The following is a 13,183-nucleotide window of genomic DNA, read 5'->3' on the forward strand; positions in this document are numbered from 1 at the left end:
CCGTTTTTATAGATAATGGTACGGAACCCTTCGTGTGCGAGTCCGACTCGCACTTGGCCATTTTTTTTTATTCGTATAAAGCATGCATGCTCGGTCATATAACATTACAAAGTCGAATAGTTCTGGCCTCTATACGATTTAACTTAATTAATTCAACACGCGAGGACAACTCTCAAACGTGCTACTAGTTTACAGTTAAGCTATACGAGTAGCTATAGGATTAGTCACTATCAGAGAAACGTTACCAATAAAGACTGTTTATCAATACTGTATATCGTATAGGTCAGGTGACATTATATGTATTGTCCATGGACTCAATCGATCCTGTTTCCTGTCGTAATCAAATATCCAATAGAGACATATATTAAAGCATCATGAAGTTTGACAACCGTACACGACCCTTTAAATGCTTCTCATCTCAAAATACTAGCATATCTCTGTTTAATTTTATTTCTTTCTAACGATTTTAACGGCATTTTACACTTTTATGAATATTGCCATAATACCACAGAATAAATAATAGTACTACCGTACAGAAAGGAAACTTCCCACAAAACCGAAGTTTGACAGCGGTTCAGGGTTGAATCATGCTGTCCCTTTCTAATATATGGCACTATCCCTTTCGGCTATTTAAGGTTGTCAATATTCAAGCCATTGTCTTGTCTGTGGTCGTGTACGCAGAGGGACGTTCAAGTTGTGTCAACCCTAATAATTGGTCGGAGCAATGCTGAGCCGAACGGAGCCGAGTTTGCCCGAAGGGAGGAGTTTCGCACTGATAATATCTAAATGAGACATAAGTATGACGTTCGCAGACTATGTCGTTAACGGATTATTATCTATAATCTATAATTATATATTACCGGTCATTATTATTCTCCTGTCCCTCACTACGAGACAATACAGAATGTCCTCGCTTCTGCGCGTGAGTTTATTTTTAGTTCGCAAATTACGGGAAGATCGGATACTTCCGTGGTCCACCGGGGGTGTCGGATTATTAAAATATATTATCGTATATGGGTCAGATCGTGACGCACGTCGTATAAATTTGTTTTAATTTCTAGGGTTACAAATACAAAGCTGTGTGACAAAAATATACATTACTAGCTGTTGCTCGTGGTTTCTTCTGGGTAGAATGATGATTTGGTAAATCGTTGGTTTAAGCATGATGCGGTACCAGAGAGAAGAATATAGATTAGTAGGGATAGGGTGTTTCTTAAACGACACATTGGTAGGTGAATATAAGGGTTTACTAATATGGCTCACAGGTCCATTAGCGCTGAATCTACGAAATTGTAAAAAAAGTTTACATACAAGTTTTCTCTGGAATTGCCAATTAAATTTCGCGATCCACATTCCTATGGCAAAAGTTATTTCAGTATGCATATAACATATTCACCTCGCAAAATAAGTAATAAAAACAGCCAGTAGTCTCACGTTGAAATCATAAAAGTTTTGTACCTATAGAGCACTGGGCTTATCTAGATCTAGTCGTATTGTATAGACTGTTTAGTCTAGTCTTCCTCCTAGGTAACTTGATCTTGCACAAATAGAATTAGCAGTGTCAACAACTCAACATCTAAGATAAGGAAAATTGATGACTTTCCTGAACAGTTTTGATGGGGATCACTTATCTAAGTAGCTTACATCAATATTGTAAATAATACACGTACCTATTAATTTTTCGATATGGTAACTATTTAAGTATATGCCATAGAAGGTAGGATCCTATAGAAGTGGTATACGCGTGCCTCCGTGAAGGACAAAACATTCGCAATGCAACTCTATGATTGGTCGAATTTATTTGTTGCCCACCATTATCCATACTAAAAAAAAGGTGGGGAACAAAAAATATGTGAGACTGTGACAAGAACAAACTATAATAGCGCTTTCGCTGCTACTCCTACTGAAAGATACATAAGACTATCCCGTTCGGTCATTTCCCCCACCCCTCATGCCAGATCCAGTTATATCCTAGATTTATGGTATATGTCTACCTACTCGATTTTAATATTTGCTAGGGATATTAGTAGGTACCGGATGTCTGCCGGAATACTGAAGGACACGTTTGTACGTAGGATATACAATAATAAAATTAGAATAGTATGTAGAGACGTCAGAATGATTGTTTGTTGCCTACCGTAACTTAATACTTATAGGTACCCACGTCGTCATACTAGCTGTATAGAAAAGTGGATACTTACCCTAGTAGCATTTTCGTTGGGGCCTACGGTGCCAACGGTAGGGAAAACGTTGGGATGAGGTTCGTTCCGTAGCCAACATTAATTTTGTATTGGCCCACCATCGCATTTACCAACATTCGCTGTGGCACAGATGCCCAACAATGGGCCTTTGTGTATTTTGGTACCGTTGGCTAAACAACGATAATATTCGTTGGCCCAATGATGACATATATCGCATTTACCAACATTGGCAGTGGCAGTGATGCCCAACAATGGGCCTTTGTGTATTTTGCTACCGTTCGCTAAACAACGATAACATTCGTTGGCCCACTGGTGACGAATACCGCATTTACCAACATTGGCTGTGGCACGGATGCCCAACAATGGGCCTTTATGTATTTTGGTAACGTTGGCTAGTCAAGGATATCATCCGATGGCCCAATGATGACAAATATCGCATTTACCAACATTGGCTGTGGCACTGATACCCAACAATGGGCCTTTGTTTATTTTGGTAACGTTGGCTAATCGACGAGATCATCCGATGGCCCAATGACGACAAATATCGCATTTACCAACATTGGCTGTAGCGTTGATGCCCAACAATGGGCCTTTGTGTATTTTGGTAACGTTGGCTAATCAACGACATCATCCGATGGCCCAATGATGACAAAAATCGCATTTACCAACATTGGCTGTGGCACTGATGCCCAACAATGGGCCTTTGTTTATTTTGGTAACGTTGGCTAATCAACGATATCATCCGATGGCCCAATGACGACAAATATCGCATTTACCAACATTGGCTGTAGCATTGATGCCCAACAATGGACCTTTGTGTATTTTGGTAACGTTGGCTAATCAACGATATCATCCGATGGCCCAATGATGACAAAAATCGCATTTACCAACATTGGCTGTGGCACTGATGACCAACAATGGGCCTTTGTTTATTTTGGTAACGTTGGCTAATCAACGATATCATCCGATGGCCCAATGACGACAAATATCACATTTACCAACATTGGCTGTAGCATTGATGCCCAACAACGGGCCTTTGTTTATTTTAGTAACGTTGGCTAATCAACGATATCATCCGATGGCCCAATGACGACAAATATCGCATTTACCAACATTGACTGTAGCATTGATGCCCAACAATGGGCCTTTGTGTATTTTGGTAACGTTGGCTAATCAACGATATCATCCGATGGCCCAATGATCACAAATATCGCATTTACCAACATTGACTGTGGCACTGATGCCCAACAATGGGCCTTTGTTTATTTTGGTAATGTTGGCTAATCAACGACATCATACGATGGCCAATGACGACAAATATCGCATTTACCAACATTGGCTGTAGCATTGAGGCCCAACAATGGGCCTTTGTGTATTTTGCTACCGTTCGCTAAACAACGATAACATTCGTTGGCCCAATGGTGACGAATACCGCATTTACCAACATTGGCTGTGGCACGGATGCCCAACAATAGGCCTTTGTGTATTTTGGTAACGTTGGCTAGTCAAAGATATCATCCGATGGCCCAATGATGACAAATATCGTATTTACCAACATTGGCTGTGGCACTGACGCCTAACAATGGGCCTTTGTGTATTTTGGTACCGGTGGCTAAACAACGATAACATTCGTTGGCCCAGTGAGCACAAATATCGCATTTACCAACATTGGCTGTGGTACTGATGCCCAACAATACCAGTTGAGTTTGCTTGTGGCGTCACTAGATGGCGTTACTGTCTCCAAACATCGAAGTTATAGTTATTTTCTCGATTATTCCGGATATAATCATAATATTTTTTTAAAGTAACTTATAAATCTAATAGCTATAACTATAAAATTTATACATAAATTTAAAAAATTGTATTTTACCAACATTTTCTCAATTTAAATCTCAAAAAACATAAATCTCGCTTACGAAGTTTCGAAGTGCGGTTAGTATATATACAAATTAGAGTGTATAGTAAGTGTACTTGCTTCGGCAGTACATATACTAAAATTGGAACGATACAGAGAAGATTAACAACAACTGCTGCCTAGCCTAGGGCCTTCATGTGGAAACAACCAATGCCTACCGTAGTGTAATTGTAATATTTATCAGCAAAGGCCCAACGTCGTATTACACAACCACTTACTTAACGTAGGGTAACTGTAGGACTCGTAAACAAAAGCCCATTACATAATTAGACTGTAGGCACACTATAAATTACACAACTATTTACCTAGTAGTATTGTAAGAATCCTACACAAGGCCCAACGTTAAAGTTACAATGTTGGCCCTTTGTGGGACAAGCTGTGTTGGGCCTTCAACCTGGTGCACGACTACCTACCGACCTACCTGACTTGCCGTTGGGTAATTGTTGAATTTGCAAACAGAAGCACAACGAAAAAATTGCCCTTTTTTATTTTTTTGCAGTTTAGACCAGCGGTGGAACAAAAATGGGTTTTGATAACATTAAAGTTTTTTCTTTTTTGATATGTTATTGCATGCATGTTAAATAACATTTATGTAAAATATTAGAAAATTATAGGTGGAGCGTTCGGCCATATTTAAATATTTCAATTTTGCTAAATAACTATGTAAATATAAAATTAAAGTTACAAAAAACTGTAACATGTTCAATAACACTTTAATTTATTCATAATATTCGGTTTTTAGAAATCTGGAACAGCTGCTTTCTGGTGAACGTAAAAACACGAATTACTTTGTCAATAAAGAATTAAAGTAGCTGATATTGTAAAATTACGATATTATCTATCAACTTAGTATACTTGTAAAAAATTAGAAATGTAGACAATGTGCTTGTCTAGATATTGATTTCTGGTTAAGCAGTATAGCCAATATTTAATTAAAGTTTGTAGAGTTAATATTACACGGTCATAATAAAGATCTTAGTTCCCACACAAAATATTAGAAATATAAAATCACGGCGACACTGATACGTAAGTATGCATTCCGCGCTTATATTGAGTTACATTTCAAACGCGCGGCGTTTTCGCGCGCCGCGCTGTGCGCCGTGGCAGGAGGCAGCGATCGACGGTGGCGGGCTAGCGATTAGCGCGGTGCCCGTAAAAAATACGCAAAACGTTTATAAAATTATTATCAATGGTAAATAGTTATATTGTTAATAGTAGGTACACTAATGGAAACTTACCTACACTTATTTATTTCTATATGTACTAGGGATTGCCCGCGGTTTGGTTTACGTAGAATTCGTTATCGTGTTAAGTATAGAAATAATAGATACATTTGAAAATTATTTTAGGTGCATTGTCATACAGATAACCACCCTTGTTAAAGTATTCTTCAAATTCAATAGACAGGTGTCATTTCAATATAATTTTGCGTAATTTGGCGCTTTTAGGTTATAAATGACTAGCGACATATATTTTTTGTTTAAGAGCGATATCCGATATATATATCTCCGATAATATTTACTTTATCATTTAAATCAATTTCAAACTAACGTTATTCAATATTTATCATTTTAAAGTCAATTTTACCAACCAACTGAGCTTTACGAGTATACCTACGGAAACAACTCAAAATTTGCATCAAATTAAATGCCACTCTTCTTATCCGTTTCGAACAATCAAGAGGGCCTTTACGAGCTGATGTAGTGAAAATTTTATTTAACCCTCGTCCCTTGAAACCTTCACTACGCTCGAGGTTCAACTTTACGAACCACTCGCTACGCTTGTGGTTCAATTTTAGAATGTTTCGCTTGTTTGGGTATCAATATTAGCATGATTAATCAACAAATTTTCCCCTTGTAAAACAAATAAATAAGGTAGGTGAGGTGCAGGCATATGAGGCCCGGCGGGTAACAAGGCCCAGCATTCAAAAATAGCAGTTGCTCCCTATTATTCTGAATTTGTACTTGTTGCTAAGAAGATCCACTGTCAGTGCAGGTAAAAAGGTCCAGTCCCGGGCCTTATTGAACGTATGAGATGAAATAATAGATTAAAATATTTTTAGATAATTTTGAATATTTTTAATCTCTCATTAATAAGGCCGATTTGAAGAAACTTCTATGAAATTATGACTTATAAATAACACCTTCACTGCGTGGGCTGTCCAAATCGCTGCAGACTTTTCTTGGTCTAACTCTAATAATTTTTCACTTGCTTTATTGACCTAAAGACGTTTTAAAGAATCAAAAAGTCTAATAACATTTAGACACTTATACTTTTTAAAGGCAGTAACTACTTACTTATATAGGTAACTTTTTTTATTAATACACAGGTAGTTATTTACGATAGAAGTGCGAAAAATTGAAATTTTGCAACGAATGACGAATTTTAAAACACGGCCAAAGGGAGTGTTTTAATGTGCTTATTATAGCACCGGTGTCGTAATGTAGCACCAGGGCCCTATTTCACCAACGTGACATTGTTGCTGACGTCACAGGCATCCATGGGCTACGGTTATAGCTTACCATCGGACGGGCCTTATTCCTGTTTGTCACTATCATTGTATTATTAAAAAAAAACTTTATTATATCGGCAAAAAACAGGTATCTTTCTTGTGATGTTTATGATGATAATGATGACAATTGACACAAGATTTCAAAGAACTTTCGGTAATTCATGACAGTAAATGAGTTCTGTGTCGGAATTTCGTGACAACTGTCGTATTTCTTGTGACAATTGTCCAAGTCCCAGCCCCCCCTTTGCTACAGTCCAACCCGAAAGGCACCTTAGGTCGGCGCTTACGTCATTATTACCGGCGCCCTATTAACTAATGAAATGAAAATGAAATGAAAAATATTTATTTCGAGCAACTATGGACTCATACAGATTTGTTAGTAGACTTACGTTCCTAATGTTAGTACCTAATTAACTATTACAATATATATACACTGCTGGAAACATGCATTTCGCAGCAGTGTCTCATATACGGGCAGTCAAGTCTGTCCGCTATCACACACAGGATAGGGTTGGGGCTGGCCCGCACCCGGCGCACCAGGGATGTGCATCGTGCAAACTAATGCGGTGCTACGCGACGTAAGCGCCGACCGCCATATTCAACGTGGTTTGTCACATAGTACCCTGTAAAGGTATGATTCCAGGGATAAAAAATATGTTATAACGTTATCCAGCGTATAATGGAATTCATAAAAGTTTTTCTTTATAATTACTACAAGTAAATTTGTTCATATTTGCATATTATTAAAAAGGTAAATGAAAAGTAATTGAGTAATTTAATTACTAATTAATGTAATCACAATTGCAAATTACACAGAAAAATTAATTACATGTATTTAAATTTTATGTAAATAAATTACAAACATTTTAATTACATGTAATTAAATTACACGAGTAATTAATTACGCCCAACACTGGTTGGTGGCAAACAACCACACCGCTCGTCTGATGGTAAGCGGTTACCGTAGCCTATAAAGGCCTGTGACGTCAGTAACAGTGATGTCGACAAATGTCGCACCTGTCACGTTGGTGAAATAGGGCCCAGATGTACAGTAAAAATCATGTTAAAAGATAATACTAACTGTTACGAAGAAATATTTATACTGTAAAAAATTATCCCACCAAAAACATTTTCATGTAAAATGTTGCTAAGACGAAACCATAAGCCTAAGACTCGCACTGTTAAAAATTTATCAGATCTCTTGTCGAGCCAAGCTTCAAACTCTACAAGCCCCTTCACTAACTCTACACCTTAGTCAAAATATGGAGCTTGGCTGTTTTGCTACCGCCACATGGGCATAAGGTGAAAAACTTATTATAATCATTATTTTTAGGGTTCCGTACCTCAAAAGGAATAAAACTGAACCCTTATAGGATCACTCGTGTGTCTGGCTGTCCGTCTGTCACAGCCTATTTGCTCCGAAACTACTGGACTAATAAGTTGAAATTTGTATATAACCCAAAGACATACATGTAAAGTAAATATGTAATATAAATTTAAATAAAGGGGTCACTTTTGAGATGAATGATAAATAGAAGAAAAAAAACTATATCTTTGTTATATATCAAATGAAGGGGCTCATTTTAGAATTACAATCTCAAATATATTTTTTTCATAATTTTAAAATAAATAGTTTAGAAGTTATTTAAGAAAACAGGCAAAAAATTAACATTACCCTTATCTCCGAAACTACTGGGTCTTTTTATTATGAAAAAATACACATATTAGCTCTTTACCTATAGATGACAGGAAAACCTATTAGAAATGTGGAGCTAAGCGTGAGCAGGCCTATGGAACTCTCTGCGCGAGCTCGGATTAATACCTACGAATCTGCTCCCGTTCACGGTAGAAAAGCAAGCCAGTTGGTTGCCACACGCGCTCACGTACGCACGTCACCGCGCGCCGCACTGTCAATTTTTACGATAGTTACACGTACGGCGGGATTCGGGAAATGAATTAGAGATGCACTAGATAAGAAATAGTAAAGATATGTGACGTTCCACGGCAAAAGGTACCATTGCCCCGACTGAATATTGGAGTGGCGATAATAATAAGCGTAAGCGCCAGCCGCCATAAGGTACCTTTTGCCGTGGAACGTCACATATCTTTACTATTTCATATCTAGTGAAGTCTAACGGCGCGATATCTTAAAGTTCGAATCGCGCGGGTAGTAGGTACCTACCTACTATTGAATTTCTTTAATTAAACATGTAATGTTTAATATGTGTGACAAATGTATAGATTTAGATATCTATCTATTTGAAATAGGTAGTAAATTTTTAATTTATTTTGGTAAATGTTTATTTTAACGACAGTAAGTTTACACCGGAAAGTGCCTACTCATTTTTGCTCTGGTTAACTTATAATTAATTACCTTTATTCATGGGGTTTCTATTATTTTTCTTTACTATGTAACATTAATCTCTATCTGGTTTTAAATTACACGAAGTTTTAAAACTAATTCTTGCTGGGATTATTGCGCGGTTTATAAAACGGCGTAAACACTGCGGTTACTGCAGGGACATATGACCTTTTAAAATGACTATTTCGCAAACACTAAAGCATAATCGGAATATTAGGTATAATTTAAGATTTAGCTTTCCTTTTATTTCACTCCTCTGTTTAAGTGGGTATTTATTTATCATTTCTAAGCGTCAGCAACCCTAGCGTTGTGCCGGTGCGCGCGGTGCGGGGAGCGGCGCGTTGAAGGTCACTCCATTGTATTTTTGTGTAGGTATCAAAACGGTAGGTACTTGCGTTTTGTTTGAGAGATACGTATCTGTTCGTAAGAACTATTGTATAATCTGTGGCGTGAGTCGGACTCAAGTACTTAGTTTTTGATCCGATCCCTACGGGTTTTTAAAAGACATTTTACTCACTTTTCACTAATAAAACATATTGTTAAAAATTGTGTAATGTACTGAACCCTTGGAACGCGAGTCCGACTTGCACTTGGGCGGTTTTTTATTATACATACATACAATAGTTCTTGTAGAAACGAAACGGCCGAGCTACATACTTTGACTAAGGTGTAGAGCTAGTGAAGTTAGGGCTTGTAGAGTTAGAAGCTTGGCAAGAGATCTGATAACTTTTTGACAGTGCGAGCCTTATGGTTTCGTCTGGGCAACATTTTACATCAAAATGTTTTTGGTGGGATTTCACTTCTTTTTGTAAGTTGCTTATGACAATCTTCCATCCCCTAATTTAAAGGGTTGGGGGTGATTTACTATTAAAAATCCTGAAGTAAGTATCTGGGGGCATCTGTTACACAATGTACTTCTTACTGATTCCCCATATAAACCCTTCACCCCGTAAGGGTAAACTTTGGGGTTGAAATCTGCCTTCAGCCCGTAAGGGTAAACTTTGAGGTTGAAATCTATTCTATATCCTTCCCCATAACAATACCTATCTACATACCAAATTTCAACTAAATCGGTTCAGCGATTATTGATTCCCCATACAAGATTAAACCCCCTCATCATCCCCTTAAGGATTAAAAAATTCAAGTTTTTTAATTTATTTGTTGTTTGTGTACTAAAACTATCTTACTTATCAAATTTCAGCTTCTTAGAGGACTTCAGGAAGTACCCTTAAGGTATTGATAATCATCAAGTGAGTGAGTCAGTGACGAAATCGAAGTTTTTACATATGAATAAAATCTAAAGTATAAGAGCTATGCAATTGATATGCTTAATAAGTCCGAGAACTTTGTTTATCTAGTATAATCCAACCCCAAGTTAGGAGGGTTCCAAAAAACGACGAAGCGTTTCGAGAAAAGGTAGATAGTGCCCTTGCGCTTTGCTCGCCTTGGCGGGGGCACTGCCGTGCCCCCAGATGTTAAAACATAATAATAATGAAGCTTTATGTTTAGTGACTTTAGTTACCTACTATTTTCGCGTAAACTAGACAATTTTTATATCTTTAGTTAATAAGGCCCAAAAGAATTATTTTTAACTTATTATAAATATCCTCTTGTTGTGAAGTACCAAATATTGTTATTTGTATATGTATAACTCTTAAGTTAAAAACAATAAAATCTGTTATTGTCTACTGTCAAAATTATTATTTTTTGCGGGATTAAGTAATACCCTGCTAGTGTTCAATAAGGCCCACAATAGGACTTTTATAAAAGGTATATTTTCCAAGAGTATCGTAATATTTTTATAACTATTTTGGTATAATGAAGAAACTTCAATAAATAAGATACCTATTTGAGTGAGTTTTTCATACTTAATATCCTGTTTATTAAAAAAAAAAACATTTTAATTTAAGGTGGGCCGTATATAGGCATATAAGGTGAGGTCACTTACCTTATTGTATATTCAATATGTATACGTGTAATATTGAGCAGTTGGTTTATAATATACATAATATGATATTGACGTTGAATAGGACAGGACATGACAATAGGAACCAGAAATAGGTATAGTCGGTCAAACCAATTTGTCAGTAGCGAGGTATAGGTAGGCTATGATAGGGTCTCGGGCGCCGCGCCGGCGACACTGACGGACCAGCGCGGCGTATGTATGAATTTCGCGCCTTTTTAAATATATTTTACTATTACAATGCAAGCTACACGCCGAAATTTCTTATTTTCCATAATATGGCTGCGTATATTATTTTATAGTAATAGACTTATTTTTACAGACTCTAATTCAATATTAGATATTATAGGACAAAAAACGCATATTCATTCTAAAGCATATATCTTATTCTTCTAAATTTTTAGCTTGCCTATTAACTTAAGAATTTAGATATGTTGTTGTGGATTTATTAAACTTTAATTCAATATCGACAAAATAATAAGCTAATTTGTAGTTTGACTAAGAAGCACGTTAAAAAAATTTCTAATAATTTTACATTATAAAGCGTCATACATATTATAAACGATGGAACTTAAACATTGCACTTTAATTCAATATTAAAAAATCATTACTAAAAATATATAAATACCTAATTGATATCTAACGCTCGTTCTAACTTTTCGTCATATTTTACAAATATGCTTAAAAATATGTCCCAAGTCAGATAAGTATCACTTTTTCATCTTTAGAATTATCAAAACTTTTAGTGCAAAAATCCGGTCCCACTATTGGTCTAGTTGGCCCTACAGCAAGCCATACGGCCAAATGTAACAATTAACCAACCATCAAACAAATGTGTATAGGCCCAACCACGGCCCAACCAAAACCACCACCGTTGAATAATTGTATGATTTATTTAAAAAGGCCCAACGAAAAAATTACTCTAATGGCCCTCTGTTGGGAATCTTCGGGAGGGCCTTTGTCGAGGGCCCTCCAGCAAATCGTACGGCCAAATGTAACAATTAACCAACCATCAAACAAATGTGTATAGGCCCAACCACGGCCCAACCAAAACCACCACCGTTGAATAATTGTATGATTTATTTAAATAGGCCCAACGAAAAAATTACTCTTATGGCCCTCTGTTGGGAATTTTCGGGAGGGCCTTTGTCGAGGGCCCTCCAGCAAATCGTACGGCCAAATATAACGGTTGCCCAACTAATACGTAAACAAAGGCCCAACAAAATCCCTACAAGAAAATGCTATTAGGGTATGTTAGGGCACCGATTGTACTAGCAGGTAGAATGAAATTGGCATTTTGTGAGTGAATACCGATGTATGATTCTCGTATTTCTCATTGTTTGTAGAGGCGAATTGTTTTGTTTGTGTACCTACAGCACAATTAATTACTACACCTTATAAAACTAAGTCTCCCTCCGCTTCTGTATGTATGTATGTATGTTAGGGATAAACTTAAAAACTACTGATCGGATTTTCATGCAGTTTTCACCTATCAAAAGAGTGATTCTTGAGGAAGCCGGGGCGGGTGGCTAGTATGGAATATAGGTAAGTCAATATTAAATATTGCTTTGTAAATTGATCACTCAACCGCATGCCGTAGAAATCAGATCATGTGTATTGTGGTATTCATTGTTTTCCATATCATTGTTTCAATGCGCACAAGCAAACCGCGTTTACTCGGTTTATATACCGAGTCGGTTAAAATGTCACGCCGTTTAATTTAGTATCCTATGTAAATGGTATTGGGTTGTTTTTTGTGCAGCGCGACAAACAATAAGCATATTGTGTGCTTGTTTATTAGTTGGCAAAATATTATTTATTTTTAAAAGCAGTCGTCAAAACAAGTTCTATTTTTAGTGTACGCAATGGTTTGTTGGTAGTACGCGATATACCGGGTGCTTGTTATTATGGGCTTCAAATGCAGAGATTAAATTCTTCTTCTCAAACTGACTTTTTCGGGCTTCCAATGTTTGATGAAAGGCATTGTTTTTCAATCTGCATTTTGAAAGGTAGAAATGATAGAATTTAACGTGTCGTAAACCTAATGTAAGTTGTTTTAGTTGTAGAAGTCACAATAGGTACACTTGTATATTCTAAGTAAGTACTTATAACATTTACAAACCGTATAAAGTACCAATGTTTATTATATATGAGATTTTAAAGGTGATTTAAGCAAGTAATTAATTTTTAAATCAAGTTTGTATTTTTTAAATACATGTATTGGGTATTT

Source organism: Cydia splendana, chromosome 11 (assembly GCF_910591565.1).
Source record: "Cydia splendana chromosome 11, ilCydSple1.2, whole genome shotgun sequence".
Lineage (NCBI taxonomy): Eukaryota > Metazoa > Arthropoda > Insecta > Lepidoptera > Tortricidae > Cydia > Cydia splendana.